Raw genomic sequence first — 17,234 nt, forward strand, 5'->3', positions numbered from 1 at the left:
AGGAAGAAAAGAGTCAATGAATCCAATTAAAAGCGAGGATGAATAGGCAGAAAAGCTGAAGCTTCTACTGAGATACCATTTGTCTCTACCTCTACCTGATTTTTTTCCTCAGTCATACTGACATTCTCACTTTGTTTTTAAACCTGCTTACTGTGAACCCTGACTATTCCATTTTTTACTCTCCATTAAAACTAAATTCTAAAGGGGAGAAAACTGGAACTATTGTAACAATATAATCAATAAAATACATTTAAAAAAACTAAATTCTAAGGTGTTTATGCTTACTATCTGACAGAAATTACTATTTTTGCCAAACACTTTGGTTGTTATCTCTGGAAACAGTAGACCACATTTTCCCACTATATTTCTACACTGTAAGGTGTGGCTGTGTAACCCATGTTATAGCTAACAGAATAGGTGTGGAAGTGATGTGCACCATTTCTAGACATGGTCTATAAAAATATTCAATACATGACCCATCATCTCTTATCCCCACCTACTGGTCAGATGTCCATGTTTCAATTACTTTGAAAGCTTCATGTTGATAATGAATGAGCTTGATCTTCGATCTCAGCTATCATCTTCACCCAAAGGTCAGGCTGTCAAAGCAAATTTGATAGAACTTCTCCTCTGCTCCACCTCCAGTCACTTGTCACCAGATCTGACAGGTAAAGTGTCACAGAAATATCCCTGCCACTTACTTAAGGGGCCACATTCAGAGTTAGCTCTAATTTGGCCAAATGGATGAAATTATGACACATCTCAAGCTTGTTAGAAATACACACCGTTAAATTTAATGGTATAGGCCCTGGCTGCTGTGACTCAGTGGATTGAGCCTCTGCCTGCGAGCCATGTGTCACTGGTTTGATTCCCAGTCAGGGCATATATAACTAGGTTGCGTGTCAGGTCCCCAGGTGAGGGCGCAAGTGAGAGGCAACCACACGGTGATGTTTCTCTCCCTCTCTTTCTTCTTTCCCCTCTCTCTAAAAATAAAATAAATAAACAAACAAAACAAATAAATAAAATAAATTTAATCGTATAGACATTATGTTTTGACCATTGGCATTCTCCTCCTCAGACAGTCATAACTTAAAATCTGATCCTGGACAATGAGGAAAAATTGTGTTTCAAATCATACATGAAAATTGTAATACCACCCACCCCTCCTCAAATCTCCTGGTCCTATAAACCTTTCCAGTGAAGTGCCTCTGTTACTTCCTCTCATATTCATTGTGAGGAAGGAATTAGCTACAAAATTAGCTATGCAATATTTTTCAACCATTTTTTAAAAAATAACCAGTGTTTAAATCACCCTTTCCAGTTTTCAGTGAGTCTATATATTAAGGACATTATGGAATAAACATGTCTATGTAATACTTTGTTTTTCTTGACCCTTTATGTACATTGGTAGCAGTGAAATATGTAACTTTATCAGAAGAAATACCCCACAAAGTTTTGTGCAGAAGATGTTTCTCTCTCAGTCAACCTCTTTCAGATTCCATAAGCTTAAGTGATGGAGTAAATTTAGCCCCCTGTACAAAAATGTGCCATTTTAAATCATAGTACCCACCACATTTTATTTCTTATAGGCTAGGATAAATTGAGTAAATTTGAAGATGTGTATGTGGAGCTAAAGTGGCTTTCTCATGCCCAACAGTTGATGACATCCTAATAAATAATTTTTTTTTTATTCTGCAAAAGTGTGGTTTTTTTTTTTGGAGGTCTATTATTAATCAACCCATTTTAAAGAGATTTCACCAGATCATGTGTTTCTTTCTGCTACTGCCCACCCTGCAAACTTGGTCTTAGGTCATAGGTTTGATCCACAACCAGTGGCTTAGTACTCTCCATGCCAGACCCTGGTGCCTAAGATGCAACTCTTACTGGACTCCTATTACTCTGCACCCAGACCCCTGGGGCATTACTGCTCCTTATTAGAGGTGAAGACCCAACACTCCACCCAGCTGACACGGTCACATCACTTGCAGGTGAATGTCTTCTCCACTGAAGTCAGTGTGAAATGCCTACAATAGTTAATTGGTCTCTCAAATTCACAGACACCAGTGTCAAGCCACTAGAAAAATGAAAAAGCAAAGAAATATGACACAAAGGAACACAGTGATTTTCCAGTAACTGACACCAAAGAAATGAAGATCTATGAGTTATTTGAAATAAAATTTAAAGTATTATTTTAAAGAAGCTCAGAGAGATTTAAGAGAACACAGACTACTCAACAAACTCAGGAAAACAATACATGAACAAATAAGTTCAACCAAGACAGAAATTATTTTTAAAAACAATCTGGAGATAAAGAATACAATGAATGGGGGGGCTAAAAAAGGAAGACTCAATCAATCAGAAGAAAGACTCTTGGAACTGGAAGACAGCTCTCTTGAAATTATCCAGTCAGCGGAGAAAAAGAGAAAGAAATTAAAAAGAGTGAAGAAAAGCTATAGGGTACAAATTTTCAGTTATAAGATCGATAAGTTGTGAGGATATAATGTACAGTATGATAAAAATAGTTAAAAACATTGTATTGTATAGATGAAATTGGCTGAAAACAGCACAAAAATTTAAAAATTACCTATGTGAGGTGATGAATATGTTAATTAACTTGATTGTAGAAATTACATCACAGTTTATATGTGTATTAAATCATGTTGTATATTTTTAATATATTACAATTTCATCAATACTCCTAATAAATCAGGAAAACATAAATACACATATATAAAAATAAATATAAATATACATATCATCTACAAAAACTAACTTCAAATATAGCATGATATAAGTAGTTAAAAGCCAAAGGATAGAGGATACAGTCAAGATGGTGGTGTAGGCCAATGTGGCTCATCTCTTCACCCAACCACACCAAAATTACAACTTAAAATATAGGACAGCTAACAGCCAGAACTGTCAGAAATCAAGTGACTGGAAGTCTGACAACTACAGAATTAAAGAAACAAAATCCATCAAGAGGGTAGGAGGGGCACAGATGTGAAATGGGTTGGTTCCACACTCACGTGTGGTAGATAAAAATTTGGGAGGGAGATCTCAGGGTCAAGAAGTTCTAACTCCACACCAAGCCCCCAGCCCAGGGTTCCAGTGCCAAGAAAATAACTCCCCACAATTTCTGGCTAAAAAAACCAGCGGGGACTGAGTCGGTGGAAGAAACTGCTGGAGCCTCAACCAGTTCATCACAAAGAACGCACGCATGGACTCACCTACCAGACTCACTCCCTCTGAGCTCCAGCACAGTGTAGCAGCTTGAAAGTCACCGGTGACATACAGGGAGGAACTGAAGCATCTGGCATCAAGGCGAGCAGAGGCCATTGTCTCTTTTCTAAACCCTCCTGCAACAGAGCCAGCAAGCTGGTGCCATATCTGAGAATCCATTGACCTAGCTAACACTGTTTAACCCACCTTGAAGATCCCCAGACTCCACCCCACCCAACTTATGGGCCCACCCAAGCTGCTTTTCCACATGAGTGGCTGGTCTTGGCTCATGCTTCAAAACTTCCTAAACCCTATCAAAAAAGCAACAGCCAGCCTCACTGAGCTCAAGGCCCGGCACTACCAGCAGCCAGCCTAGATTCACAGCTTGGCTTCACCTGGGAATCTCCAAGCCCAGCACAAGTAGCAGCCATCTCAGATTGCTTTATAGCTCAGGCAGGGTGCCCTGGGCAAAGCACAGGTTGGGGCTGACCTTGGCCTGTACCATGCAGGAAACCCCAGGGTCTGCATACCCAGTGAACAGCTACAGACCATGTTGGAGCAGCACACCCCTTCCCCTGCATAGCTGACCCTCCATGGAGGGTGGAGTTTTGTGATCAGTGGTCAAAGCCAGTTCTTGCAGCTTACTGGCCTGGGTAAATACTTCCAATTGATTTGCCAAGAGCAATGGAAGCTCAACTACAAAAGGAGGGTGAACTCAGCCCACATGAAGGGCTCACCTTGAGTACCCAGCTTGTGTGATAGGGGAGGCTGTGCCACTGGACCCTACAGGACACCCACTACAATAGGCCATACTATCAAGACACAGAGTCAAAGCAGCTCTACTCAATACACAGAAACAAACACAGTAAGGCTGCCAAATTGAGGAGGCAAAGAAACATGGCCCAAATGAAAGAACAGAACAAAATCCCATAAAAAGGACTAAATGAAACAGAGATAGCCAATCTATCAGATGCAGTTTAAAACACTGGTGATCAGGGTGCTCGGAGAAATGATTGAGTACAGCCACAAAATAAAGGAAGGAGTGAGGGTTATAGAAAGTAAAATAAAGAAAAATATAAAGGGGGCCAACAGCGAAGGGAAGAAAGCTGGGGTTCAAATCAATGATTTGGAACAAAAGGAAGAAATAAACATTCACCAGGAACAGAAAGAGGAAACAAGAATTGAAAAAAAATGAGGAAAGAATTAGGAACCTCTGGGACAATTTTAAACATACCAACATTCGAATTGTAGGAGTGCTAGATGGAGAAGAGGAAGAGCAAGAAGTTGAAAACTTATTTGAAAAAAACAACGATAGAAAACTTCCTTAATGTGGTGAAGGAAATAGACATAAAAGTCCAGGAATCGCAAAGAGTCCCAAACAAGTTGGACCCAAAGAGGACCACATCAAGACACATCATAATTAAAATACCAAAGGTTAAAGATAAAGAGAGAATTTTAAAAGCATCAAGAGAAAAGCAGAGCGTTATCTACGAAGGAGTTCCCATAAGATATTAGCTGGCTGGCAAGAAGTATTAAATGTGATTAAAAGCAAGGACCTACAACCAAGATTACTCTATCCATTTAGAATGGAAGGGTGAGTAAAGTGCTTCCCAGATAAGGTAAGGCTAAAGAAGCTCATCATCACCTAGCCATTATAATATGAAATGTTAAAAAGACTTATTTAAGAGAAAGAAGACCAAAGCTATGAACATTAAAATGACAACAAACTCACAACTATCAACAACTGAATCTAAAAAATAAAAACAAAAACAAACTAAGCAAACAACCAGAATAGAAAGAGAATCATAAGTATGGGGAGCAATTGGAGGGTTATCAATTTGGGAGGGGGAAGGAGAAGAATAGGGGAAATGATACAGGGATTAAGAAGCATAATTGGTAGGAACAAAATAGACAGGGGGAATGTTAAGAATAGTATAGGAAAGGGTGCAGCCAAAGAACTTACATGCACGATCCATAAAAATGAACTAAGGGTGGGGGATTGCTGGAGGGAAGGGCAGTACCAGGCAGAGGGGGCAAAGGGAAAAAAATTGGGACAACTGTAACAGCATAATCAATAAAATATACTTTAAAAAAAAGTCAAAGGATAGAAAGACATACCATGCAAACACTTCATCCTCCACTTCACCGTACCCGACCTTGGTAATCCAGGAGAATGGAACGATTGTTCCCTGTGGTGATTGGAAAACCATCCTTCGTGCTACTCCGAGGAACGAAGGGATGTTAATCCCCTTGGCAGGGCAATGAAACTGTCGTTTCCAGACCTAATTAAGCTTAGCCAGCTTTCTCCCTTCTCGTGTGTTAGTACCTAACTAGCTGCCTATGCTAACAGGATTTTTATTAAGTACCTTGCATATGCAATCACAAAATACAGTCATACACTTATAAAAATAAAGCACAACCACGAGAGTCAGGGTGCCTTAATTTTCATCCTAACTTCACAACTTTCTCATTGTATGATATTGGGCAAGTTACACAACTATAATAATGTAATTTCTTAATCTGGCTTGTATCATTTCTGATGAGAAATCTGTGATCATTCTTATATCTGTCCTGGTAGCTGCTTTTTTGAGTTTTTCTTTATCACTTGTTCAGAGGATTTTTATTGTTATAATCCTTGGTGTTATTTCTTTTGTGTTTATCTTTTTTTAAAAAAAAATATGTTTTATTGACTATGCTGTTACAGTTGTCCCAATTTCCCTTCCCTCTGCTCCCCTCCACCCGGTGGCCACCCTCCCTCCAGTTGTCCCCCTCTTTTAGTCCATTTCCATTGGTTGTGCATATAGTTCTTCTCAACCTCTTCCTATCTATTCCACTCCCTCCTACTATGCTTCTTAATTCCTGTACCATCTTCCTCCCTCTCCTTCTTCCCCTCCCTGCTGACCTCCCCACAGTATGTTCCCCATACCTATAGTTCTTTTTCCACTCTCATTGCCTATTTAGTTTGCATTTGTTTTGATTCCCTAGCTTCTGTTGTTGGTTCTTGTGATGCAGTTTTCATTTTAATGTTCATAGTTTTGATCCTCCTTCTAAACCAGTCCCTTTAACATCTCATATAATAGTGGTTTGGATCTAATGAACTCCTTCAGTTTTGTTCTGGAAGCACTTTCTCTGCCCTTCCATTCTGAATGACAGTTTCGCTGGATAGAGTATTTGTGGCTGTAGGTTTTGGATTTTCATTACTTTGAATATTTCTTGCCAGTCCCTTCTTGCCTGTAGGGTCTACCTTGAGAAATCAGCTGATAGTCTAATAGGGACCCCTTTGTACATGATTCTTTTCTTTTCTCTTGCTGCTTTTAAGATTCTCTCTTTATCTTTAATTTTTGACAATTTGATTATAACGTGTCATGGGGTGGTTCTCCCTGGGTCCAGTTTTTCTGGAACTCTCTGTGCTTCCCGGATCTGTAAGTCTATTTCATTCCCCAAGTTTGAGAAGTCCTGCTTCATTATTTTTTCACATAATTTTTCAATTTCTAGTTTTTCTTCTTTGCCCTCTGACAATCCTATAATTCCTATGTTCATTCTCTTTTAGCTGTCCCATAGATTTCTGATTCTCTCCTCACTTTCCTTACTTTTTGTTTCCTCTTTCTGCACTGGTTAACCGTTTGTTCCTTCCCTATGTTCCGGTTTGTTGATTTGATCTCTGGATTTTATTTCCTCACCACTTGTCTCGTATGTGTTTTCGTTCATTTCAGTATGAGTGGCTTTCATTCCTTCCCTGTCCTGTTCTAAATCTTTTGTTAATTCTGTAAGCCACCTTATAACTATGGCTCTGAACTGAGCCTCTGAAAGGTTTTTTATTTGTTCGTCTGTCAAGTTCCTCATCTGCTGCCTGCTGAGCTGCATCACTGGGATTTCAATCATTGTCTGCTTCATTTTGACAGATTTGTGTTTTGCTTTGCTTCCTGGGCAGGCTGTAGGAGGCAGAGCCCTGTGTACTAGTCACCACCCAGCGACCAGCAGTGATCTGCAACCTTTTTCACCGTGCTGTGGCGCTTTGTGTGGGGGCGGGGGTCTAAGATAGATTCCTGCCATTATTCTCCACTGGGAGACAGGGATCCGTCCCCCCGCCCTCTGGGCCTCACCGTCCGAGGCAATGGGGGGGCCTGCCTTCCCAGCATTGGGGCGGCAAGCTGCTGGGACTCGACTGCAGCCGGGATTGCTCCCCTGCCGCTATCCCCGCTGCTACCACAAACAGCACCACCCCACCTTTCCGTTCCGGTTTTTCGTCCCTCCTACCCGTCCGGATGAGCACCACTGGTTTATAACTTCATACGTTGGGCTTCTATGTAGTTTTATTTTCTGAAATTTCTTGTTATCTTGTTTTGAGGTAGTTGTACTCCTTTCTAGCTGTAGAGGGAGGCTAAGCCTCCATCTTGGCCGGAAGTTTGTGTTTATCTTTCTTGATGATTATTGGTGTTTTTGTTAGCATTAAATTTATACAGTTTCAGTCATTTATTTCTTCAAATATATTTCTGTCACACATGCATTAGATCACTTGATATTGTCCTACAGATTCTTAACCTATTTATATTTTCCTTCTCTGTTTCAATGTATCTGACTTTCAAAGCTATATGTAAAATTTCTTTTAATTTGTATTATCTATAAGTCTATTAACACAATATTATCTAGTATATTTCTCATTTCAGATTTTACACTTCAGTTGTAGGAGTTACACATTTGATTTGTGTATATTTCTGGAAAAAAATCTTTTCTAGAATATTTTAATTAGAGTACAAAAATATTTTTACTGAAATGATAATAATCTTTAAAATTATAAAATTCAAATATAAAATTTTGTTTTATTTTATTAAAATAGATATAGGAATGTATCTATTTTAATAAAATTAAAATATAAAATTCTAAATTTATGCAAAGTGCTTGCTTTTTAATCTGATATTATGGTAATAAAATATAGTGGAATTAAAATTAAAACTGCTATACATAGGTTTCCAATATGTTTTTTTCAGTATATTTTATTGATTATGTCGTTACAAGAGTCCCAATTTTTTCCCCTTTGCTCCCTTGCACCCAGTACCTCCATTCCCTTCAGCAATTCCACCCCCTTTAGTTCATGTCCATGGGTCATGCATATAATTTCTTTGGCTTCACCCTTTCCTATATTATTCTTAGCTTTCCCCTGTCTATTTTGTACCAATCAATTATGCTTCTTAATCCCTGCACCATTTCCCCATTTGACCCCTTCCACCTCTCAGCTGGTAACCCTCCAAATGATCCCCATACCTATGATTCTGTTCCTATTCTGGTTTGCTTAGGTGGATTTTGTTTTTACTTTTTAGATTCACTTGTTGATAGTTGTGAGTTTGTTGTCATTTTAATGTTCATAATTTTGATCTTCTTTTTTTAAAGTAAATCCCTTTGACATTTCATATAATAATGGCTTTGTGATGATGAACTCCCTTAGCTTTAACTTGTCTTGGGAGCACTTCATCTGCCCTTTCATTCTAAATGATAGCTTTGCTGGATAGAGTAATCTTGGTTGTGGGTCCTTGCTTTTCATCGCATTGAATAGTTCTTGCCAGTCCCTTCTTGTCTGCAAAGTTTCTTTTGTGAAATCAGCTGATAGTCTTATAGGCACCCCTTTGTAGGTAACTCTCTGCTTTTCTCTTGCTGCTTTTAAGATTATCTCTTTATCTTGAACCTTTGGCATTTTAATTATGATGTAATTATGGGCCTCCTTGGGTCTAGCTTTTTTGGGACTCTCTGTGCTTCCTTGACTTATATAACTATTTTCTTCACCAAATTCGGGAAGTTTTCCTTCATTATTTTTTCACATAAGCTTTCGATTTCTTGCTCTTTCTCTTCTTCTTCTGGCACCCCTATGATTTGGATGTTGGCATGTTTAAAGTTGTCCCAGAGGCACCTATGCTTCTCCTCATTTTCTTCAATTCTTGTTTCCTCTTTCTGTATTGGCTGACTGTTTTTTCTTTCTTATATTCCAAATCATTGATTTGAACCCCAGTTTTCTTCCTTTCACCGTCGTTTTTGTGTGGATTTTCCTTCATTTCACTTAGCATAACCTTCACTTCTTACCTTATGCATTTGCCATACTTAGGTATAACTGTCACACCTGTGAGCATCTTTATCACCAGTGTTTTGCACTCAACATCTGTTAGGTTGGCTATCTTCTCATCTGTTAAATTGGCTATCTCCAGTGGCAGACTGGAGTGATTCTGGAGTCTGAGCATGGCCTCCCACAGGCCACCACCTTTTGCTTAACTCCCGGGGCGCTAACAACCTCTCTGGACATGTCTTTTCCTCGGTCCAGTGCTTGGATCTTGAGTTAGGCCTTGACCAAGGCATGGCAGTCCCTGTCTCTTCATCTTGACAGGCTCCTGTGTTTGTTTGCCTCTGTGTCTTAGTTAGAGCTGTCACACAAGTTACATTGTAAGGGGCAGAACCTTAGGTATTCATCAGTACAGGGTGACCTGTTTCACCACGTTGTGCCACTGTATGTGGGGGAGGGGTCTGAGAGGGAACAATGCCACTTGCTCAGCACTTGCTCCTTTTCCAGGCACTTCTCCCAACTCTGTGTGAGACTGGCGCCTCTCTAGCTATTGCCCTGGCTGTCGTTCCCAGAGTGGGTGGGTCTGCAGACATTGTAGGACTATGGAGGCCCTTTAAATAAGCAGACTCTGCTGAGAGACTAGCAGTTTCTTCCTCCACCCCAACCCCCACTGGTTTGCACAGTCAGAAGCAATGAGGCTTTATTTTCCCTGGCATTGGGACAGTGAGCTGTGTGGTCTGGTGTAGTGCTGGGAGTGTTCCCCAGGTGTTCCTCCCTAGTTTTTAAAATGTGAGACGGTGCTTTCTGCCTGCCTGCCGCTGATGCCACTGCCACTACCACCACACCACGTCCTCTCTGCCCTGGCTCCTCCCCTCCAACCTGTCTGAATGAGTTTTTCTTCTTTATTTCTTTGTTTGTTGGACTTCCATGCAACTTGATTTTCTGGAACTTCTGGTTGTCTCCAGTTTTGAGGTAGTTGTATACCTTCTTAGTGTGGAAGGAGATGCACCATGTCTGTCTAGGCCTCCATCTTGGCCGGAAGTCCGGTTTCCAGTATGTTTTTGATTTACACTGATCTTTATAACTTATTCAGCCAATTATATTAGTTAATATTGTTCACATAGTCTTAAGTGTTGCATATAACATTTAGATAAGTTGTTGGTGTGTAATCTGAAAGGATCCTTATCAAAGTGTTACCATTAGTTTTTGCTACATTATATCATATAAATTTTATCTGGTTAATTATTGAAATAATTTTATTTATTCATAAAATAATAGGTAAGTACAAGAGAAAATCAGGGATTTTTGATCTTCAAAGTGATTTGGATGACAAATATAAATTGTAATTATGTATAATAGTGTATTGTCTCATTTTTGTTGCCTATTCTCCAGTCTCCAAGATGTTTCATCTTCTTTCCTCTGAGAATATACTTATCATCTGAGCTACATTCTTTAGGCTTTCTGCCAGGATTATGACACAAAGGAATCTACAGTGATTTTTAGAAACCAGGTCTCCAAGGACCCTTTTGTTTATTCATTAAATTGCAAGTTTGCTAAATAAAACAAACACCAGCCTTCTTTTTAAAAAAAATAATAATTTATTTATTTATTTTTAGAGAGAGGGGAAAGGAGAAAGAAAGGGAGAGAAACATCACTGTGTGGTTGCCTCTCACTCGCGCCCCCAACTGGGAACCTGACGTGCAACCTAGTCATGTGCCCTGACTGAGAATCGAAGCAGCGACACTTGGCTGACAGGCCGATGCTCAATCCACTGAGCCACAGGAGCCGGGCTAACACCAGCCTTCTTAATGTGAAAACCTGTCCGCCCAGAAAGGTCAGATTGTCAAGATATTCAAAATCTGAAAGAGTTTTGATAATTCTCAGCTCTCAGAAGTGCTTTTTCTTTTCAGGTATAGGCAGCATGAAGACATGTTGCTTAGGTCTATAATAACCAGGATCATCTGTGATGAAAATTTTATAATTTTTGTTACTAACAAAAAGATCTATGCATTTCCAAACTGTGAATAAATATAGAGTGAAATTATGAGGAATAGAGAACAGAAAGGCACAAGTAAATTTTAGCCTTAAAAACTAATGTTGCTAAACAACAACCTGAAGTTATAACTGACTGTATGTACCTGGAGTGCCCTTAATTAAGGGAAACTTTCAGCCCTTAAGCAAAGAGTAAAAGAAAAACAATTTCCTTCTCTCTGATAGTGTCAACAAACCTTCAGGTTTAACTGTGAAAGTTGATCCTGCTCTCACTATAGTAGGAAGAGTATATTTTAAATAGACAATAAAAGTAAAATCACATAAAATAATTCAGGTCTGAAGGGGGGAATTTCTTAACTGTTTGTTGATATAGGGGATTCCAAACCCTGGAGACACTGTGGACTGGAAAAATTGAATTTCTTTTTTTAATTGGTGAAAGCTAAAAAAAAAAAAAAACTTGGGAAATTAAAATTATCTCAATACTACAAAGTATTTGATGACTAGCTTCCATTACTAATGGGTAGATATACTAAGCCAAATTGTTGGGAACAAGAATCAAACTATCTGATTGAAGATAAGGCCAGAATGAAAATATAATTACCCCAATAAAAATATTACACATAGAATGATAATCACTTCTAGACAGTCAAGTCAGTTTGCTTAGTATTTATAGCCAGTGTTGGAGGCTCATTTTGGCTTCACTACACTCTATTTAAGTGTCTCTGAATTTTTTGTGCTGACTGGGCAGAAAGCAGGAACCCATGATGAGAAATCACACAATAACAACGTTCATCCTGGTGGGACTGACTGATGAGCCGCAACTGAAAGTTCTGATTTTCATTTTTCTTTTTTGCACCTACATATAGAGTGTCACTGGAAACCTTACCATTATATCCCACAGCTTCATATATTGCCATCTTAGAACAGCTATGTACTTCTATCTCCAAAATTTATCTTTCCTAGAAATCTCATTCACAACTGCTTGTATTCCCAGATTTTTGTACAACATATCAACTGGTGACAAAATCATCACCTATGATGCTTGTGCTGTTCAAATACTTTTTACTTATCTTTTGGGGGTAACATAATTTTTTTCTTCTAGCCCCTATCTTCTTTGACTGCTGTGAAGCCATTTGCAAACCCTTGCATTATGTGGCCATCATGAATAATAGAATCTGTAATAGACTTATTATCAGCAGTTGGGTGACTGGTCTGATAATCATAACACCCTCCTCCCCCTTTGCTTGGGCCTCCATCTGGAATTCTGTGACTCTAAGGTCATCTATCACTTTTTCTGTGATACCATTCCTCTGCTAAAGATATCATGCTCGAACACATGATTCATAGAGTGAATGAATTCAGTGTGTGCTGTGTTGACTTTTTTTAAAAAAATTTACTTCTTTGTTTGTTTATTTATTTATTTTATTTTTAGAGAGAGGAAAAGGGAGAAAGGGAGGGAGAGAAACATCACTGTGTGGTTGCCTCTCACTCACGTCTCCAACTAGGGACCTGACATGCAACCTAGTCATGTGCTCTGACTGGGAATCAAACCAGCGACACTTGGTTCACAGGCCGACGTTCAATCCACTGAGCTACACCAGCCAGGGTTATGTGTTGACTTTTATCATGACCATTGTATGTGGTTTTGTCCTACATTTATATCATCATGACAATTCTAAGACTCCCTTCTGCCCCACAAAGGACACAAGCCTTTTCAAACTGTTCTTCCCACATGATTATGGTTTCCATCACCTATGGCAGCAGCATCTTCCTCTATATCAAGCCTTCAGCAAAGGAAGAGGTGACTCTTAACAAAGTAGTTTCCCTGCTCATTTCTTCTATTTCACCTATCTTGAACCCATTTATTTATACCCTGAGAAACAATCAAGTGAAGAAAGTCTTGAATGACTCAATTAAAAAGATGACATTCTTCTTAAAGAAAAGAAAAAAAGTAGTTGATTAATCAAAATGAAGGATAAATATTCCCTCAACTTTTCTGATAAAATTCTAACCATATTTTGTCTTGATACTTCCTCTTAGTTTTATTAACGTTTTACAATTTCTTTCACTTAACTGATGGGGTACCATTACAAATTAATTCCTCTATTCAAAATCTATTTAACAATTCCATCCACATGGATATAATTGTATAATAAAATGTGGGTTAAAAGTTACAAATAAGGTGTAATACAGTAATAAAGCACACAAGTTTTTATAAGAATATAATACCAGAATTACAAAAATATTGTAGACTAAAATAAGTTAAAAGTATCACCAATGCAAACATCTGAAAATTGTCAATACAATTTAATAACATCTTTAATGTTAGCTTATCTTATAGCAAATAAGGGAAATCCCTCAATTGCAGTGATAAAGAAGATACTGAGAACAGACAGCCTAAGCCTATAAAATGACATATGTATAGCAAAAATTACACAAGAGTGGATAAAGGCATGTCAGAATGTATTCAAGCAGAATGAATTTAAATACCACATGAAGATGGAATATGAGATCTCAGCAACCACATGATGAAAAAATTTAGAAACAGCACAACAACAGGAAACTAAGATTACCTGCCATCTTGATTGTTCTGTAACTATTCCAGACAGGGCAGTTTCAGCTTTGATTAGGGCAACTGGAAGAAAAGACATGGAAGCGAGGGAATAGCTGACATTCCTTTATTCCAGGTACTGGGACATTCAGCATTTGTGCTTGCTCACTCTCACCAGTGGGGATCCCACCCATCCTATATACTATGCATAGACAAAGCCGCCTGCTTGCCAAAATATGACATCAATGGTTATATAACTGTGAGTGCTGTGCACATGAGAGTCTAATTATTATCTTTATGTTGTTCATGCCTGAACATCCAGGTGAGGGAGCCTGACTGACTCCATTTTCCCCACACTCTACCCCTTCAGGTGTCCTCACCTTACAATCTATGCGAGATCCATCTTCTGCAAGGGTCCCTTGGTGAGGAGGGCTGAGCCCTACACTCATAAACCACAACAGCAATAGAGACTACAGCAACAAGCTACTAAGAAACAGGCACTGACCCCTAATACAGCAAGGGCCCACTTCCATCCAGAGGTCAGAGATGCCCATCATTCCTGCAATGGGTAGCTGGTCAGGTATTCAATGGCATGTGCTTCAGAGCCCAAAGCCTGCAAGCCTTGACTAACATTGTGATGGACATCAGGGATATACATATAGCATTCAGCTCTGACCAGGGCACACACCCCACCCTGGGAGGCAGTTAGCATATCTAGAGCTATGCAATTCTGCAAATCTACTTTCTGTAACTGGTATACTTCCTCATTCAAGAGGTTCAAGGCATCATGTGTTGCATTCAGTGCCCAAGCAGTATGCAATGCCAGTGCTGTTACCTCAGCTTCTGTTACTATGGATGCAGCTTGAGGGGAAAAAATAGCTAATAGGTAATTCCACTAGGGGGTGTGCTTCACCCAGTGCCATGCCTTAAACACTTTCTAATTGGTTGGCCAAGTTACAAGAGTCTTCTGGACTTGAGCGGACAGATAAGGCCAGCCCCGTGTATAGTGGCCAGTCCAATTTTCAGGCAAGTAAGGCTACCCATGCAAGACATATCCAAAGGGCTCCAGTGGGCACTGTGGTCCACGCATTATCTCTTGCTTTCCAATAATGCTCAGTGGTGTGGTTTTGGCACAAACCTACAGGAGTCCAGCCTACATAGGCTCTCCCTTCAGGATTTTCAATACAGAGGGGAGCTGGTCCAGCCAACTCCATGGCTTCAGCTGTGAGCCATCCTGACCCATCCTACACAGTATATCCAATTGCTGGTCAGGACTGGTTGTACCACTGCTCAGCCCTAGAATAGATGTCAGCCTAAGTCACATTCCACAAGGAGTGTGCACTGTTCCATTGGTCCTGAAGCCGGGTCCAGTTCACTGTGGAAGCAGGAGATATGCACCAGGGAAGGCCAGCAGACATGCTGAGAGGAATCTCAGTGCAGATCCAACAGGCTGACTGGTTGGCTACTGCAGCATAAGTATGCACCTATTCCACTAAGGTGTTAGTTTCCACCCTAGGGGCGAAAAGCCAAAGCAGTTACTGGAACCAATATTGGCAAATCCCTGCCTTCAAGCAATATGTGTGCAAGTTTCTGATTAGTTGACAACACAGTGGCAAGAGGAGGGGGCCTCCCAGGACAAGAGTACCACACCTTCTGTGCCTCAACCAGGGGCTCTGCATCTACTTGCTGTAGGATGGGGGAACTCATCATAGGCCAAAGAGAAATTACAAATGAACCGTGGAGGAGCGTTTCATGGCAAGCTGGCCCTGGATATGTTATTTGTAACACTGGAGGCCATTGTCCAATTACCCATGGCACTATCTTCAGGTTTTTCTCTTCTCTTTCCCCTCAGAGAGCAACAAGAGCTAGCCAACGCAGGTGGGGAGCTTTTATCTCCCAAGGCCAGGTCCCAGTAGCCATCTGGACTTGCTCCAGGCCCTCTGGTGTAGGCAACAGAATATTCTCTTGTCTTCCTATGCCTGGCTTCAGGAGAGTGTCCTTGGTTTGCACCTGTAGCTGGATAGAAGCAGCAGTCCGGTAAAGCAGCACTTCCACTGGAGCTGGACCCCGCCCCCCAGCTTTTCTCATTCAGTCTGAAAAACAGTCCACAAACATTTTGTCCAGTTGCTTAAAATGGTGTGGCAGCTGTGACCCAAAGGTCTTGCTTCAACAAGCCATTATACTATTCAATCATCCCCACAGACTGGGGGTGATAGGCCACATGGAATTTCAGTCTACCTGCATGTCACAAGCCCGCTGTTGTACTTGGGCCCCAATGAAATGTGTTCCCTGATCACGTTCAATAATCAGGGCTGCCCATAGACAATGCACAAGAGCTCAGGTTCAGAAAGCACTGCTTTCTGATCTGGGTGGCATGCAGAGTATGCAGCCATCAGTCCAGTGGCCATGTCCACACATGTGATTGCATACTTATATCCTCTGGTCTGGTCAAGGGCCCAATCACATGAATCTGCTACCAAGTCAGTGGCACTTGTCCTCACACCACCTGTCCAGAAGTTTCTGCAGGCCTCTGGGGATGTTCTTATGAACAGACAACACAGGTCCCACAAGCCTCCAACACCTCAAGGTGACAGGCAGTCCCCAGGCTTTCATAACTGACCACGTAGACTTTTGCCCAGCATGTAAAAAGCATCGGTGCAACCATTGGGCAACTTCCCTCCCTGATGGGCCTCTAGGCACTGATTCTAGCCACTGCACCTTGGCTAGAGTGTCGGTCTCATCATTCCTGGGGGAAGCTAGGGGTTCATGCCCAGTTATATGATACACAGTTATCTGTTTCTGGGGACCTATTTCCCGTAGGTCTTGCAACAAGGCCTGTCCCCATAAAGGCCTGTGCATAACCATCCATTTGTTAGCATGCCATGTAGAGATTCACAGAGTTAGACCCCAGTACACTGCCCAAGTATCTGTACAAATAGTCAGAGGCAGTGCTTTATTTGCAACCATGAGCTACATGGCTCTCAGTTCTTCCCATTGGCTACTCTGGCCAACTCCAGTGTCAAACCAGATAGTGTCTGTCTCTGGCTGGATTGCCACAGCAGTCTACACAGTGGGCTGGCCTCTGCTAGACCCATTAATGTACCAAGTATCTGCAAGGATGGGTGCCTTTCCTTCATAGAAAGGACTGGGTTCTATTTCTTCCACTGTGGCAGGAACAGTAGATTTCTCAGCTCATAGGTAACAGGGCCTAATACCTCCTGCAACTCAGCCCGCAAAGGGCTAGTGGAGAGAGTGTTTCTTTGCTGCAGATAAGCCCCCCACTTGGCTAGTGTGGGAGTCTGGGCTGTCCCACTGCATAGCTTATCTATCCAATCTCGAACCCATCCCACAATAGGATAGGTGGTCTTCACTGTTACAGGGGAAGTTCTGGTTATATCCTCAGTGACTATCAGAGCAGCATACACT

At 40.7% G+C, this 17,234-nt stretch overlaps 1 pseudogene; it reads left to right on the forward strand.

Annotated features, from left to right (window-relative positions):
* Window positions 1-12,018: 12,018 nt before the first annotated feature.
* Window positions 12,019-13,220, forward strand: LOC150011910 (olfactory receptor 6C68-like; annotated as a pseudogene).
* The last annotated feature ends 4,014 nt before the right edge of the window (window positions 13,221-17,234 follow it).

Source organism: Furipterus horrens, unplaced genomic scaffold, assembly GCF_987537825.1.
Source record: "Furipterus horrens unplaced genomic scaffold, mFurHor1.1.pri manual_scaffold_4, whole genome shotgun sequence".
Taxonomy (NCBI): Eukaryota; Metazoa; Chordata; class Mammalia; order Chiroptera; family Furipteridae; genus Furipterus; species Furipterus horrens.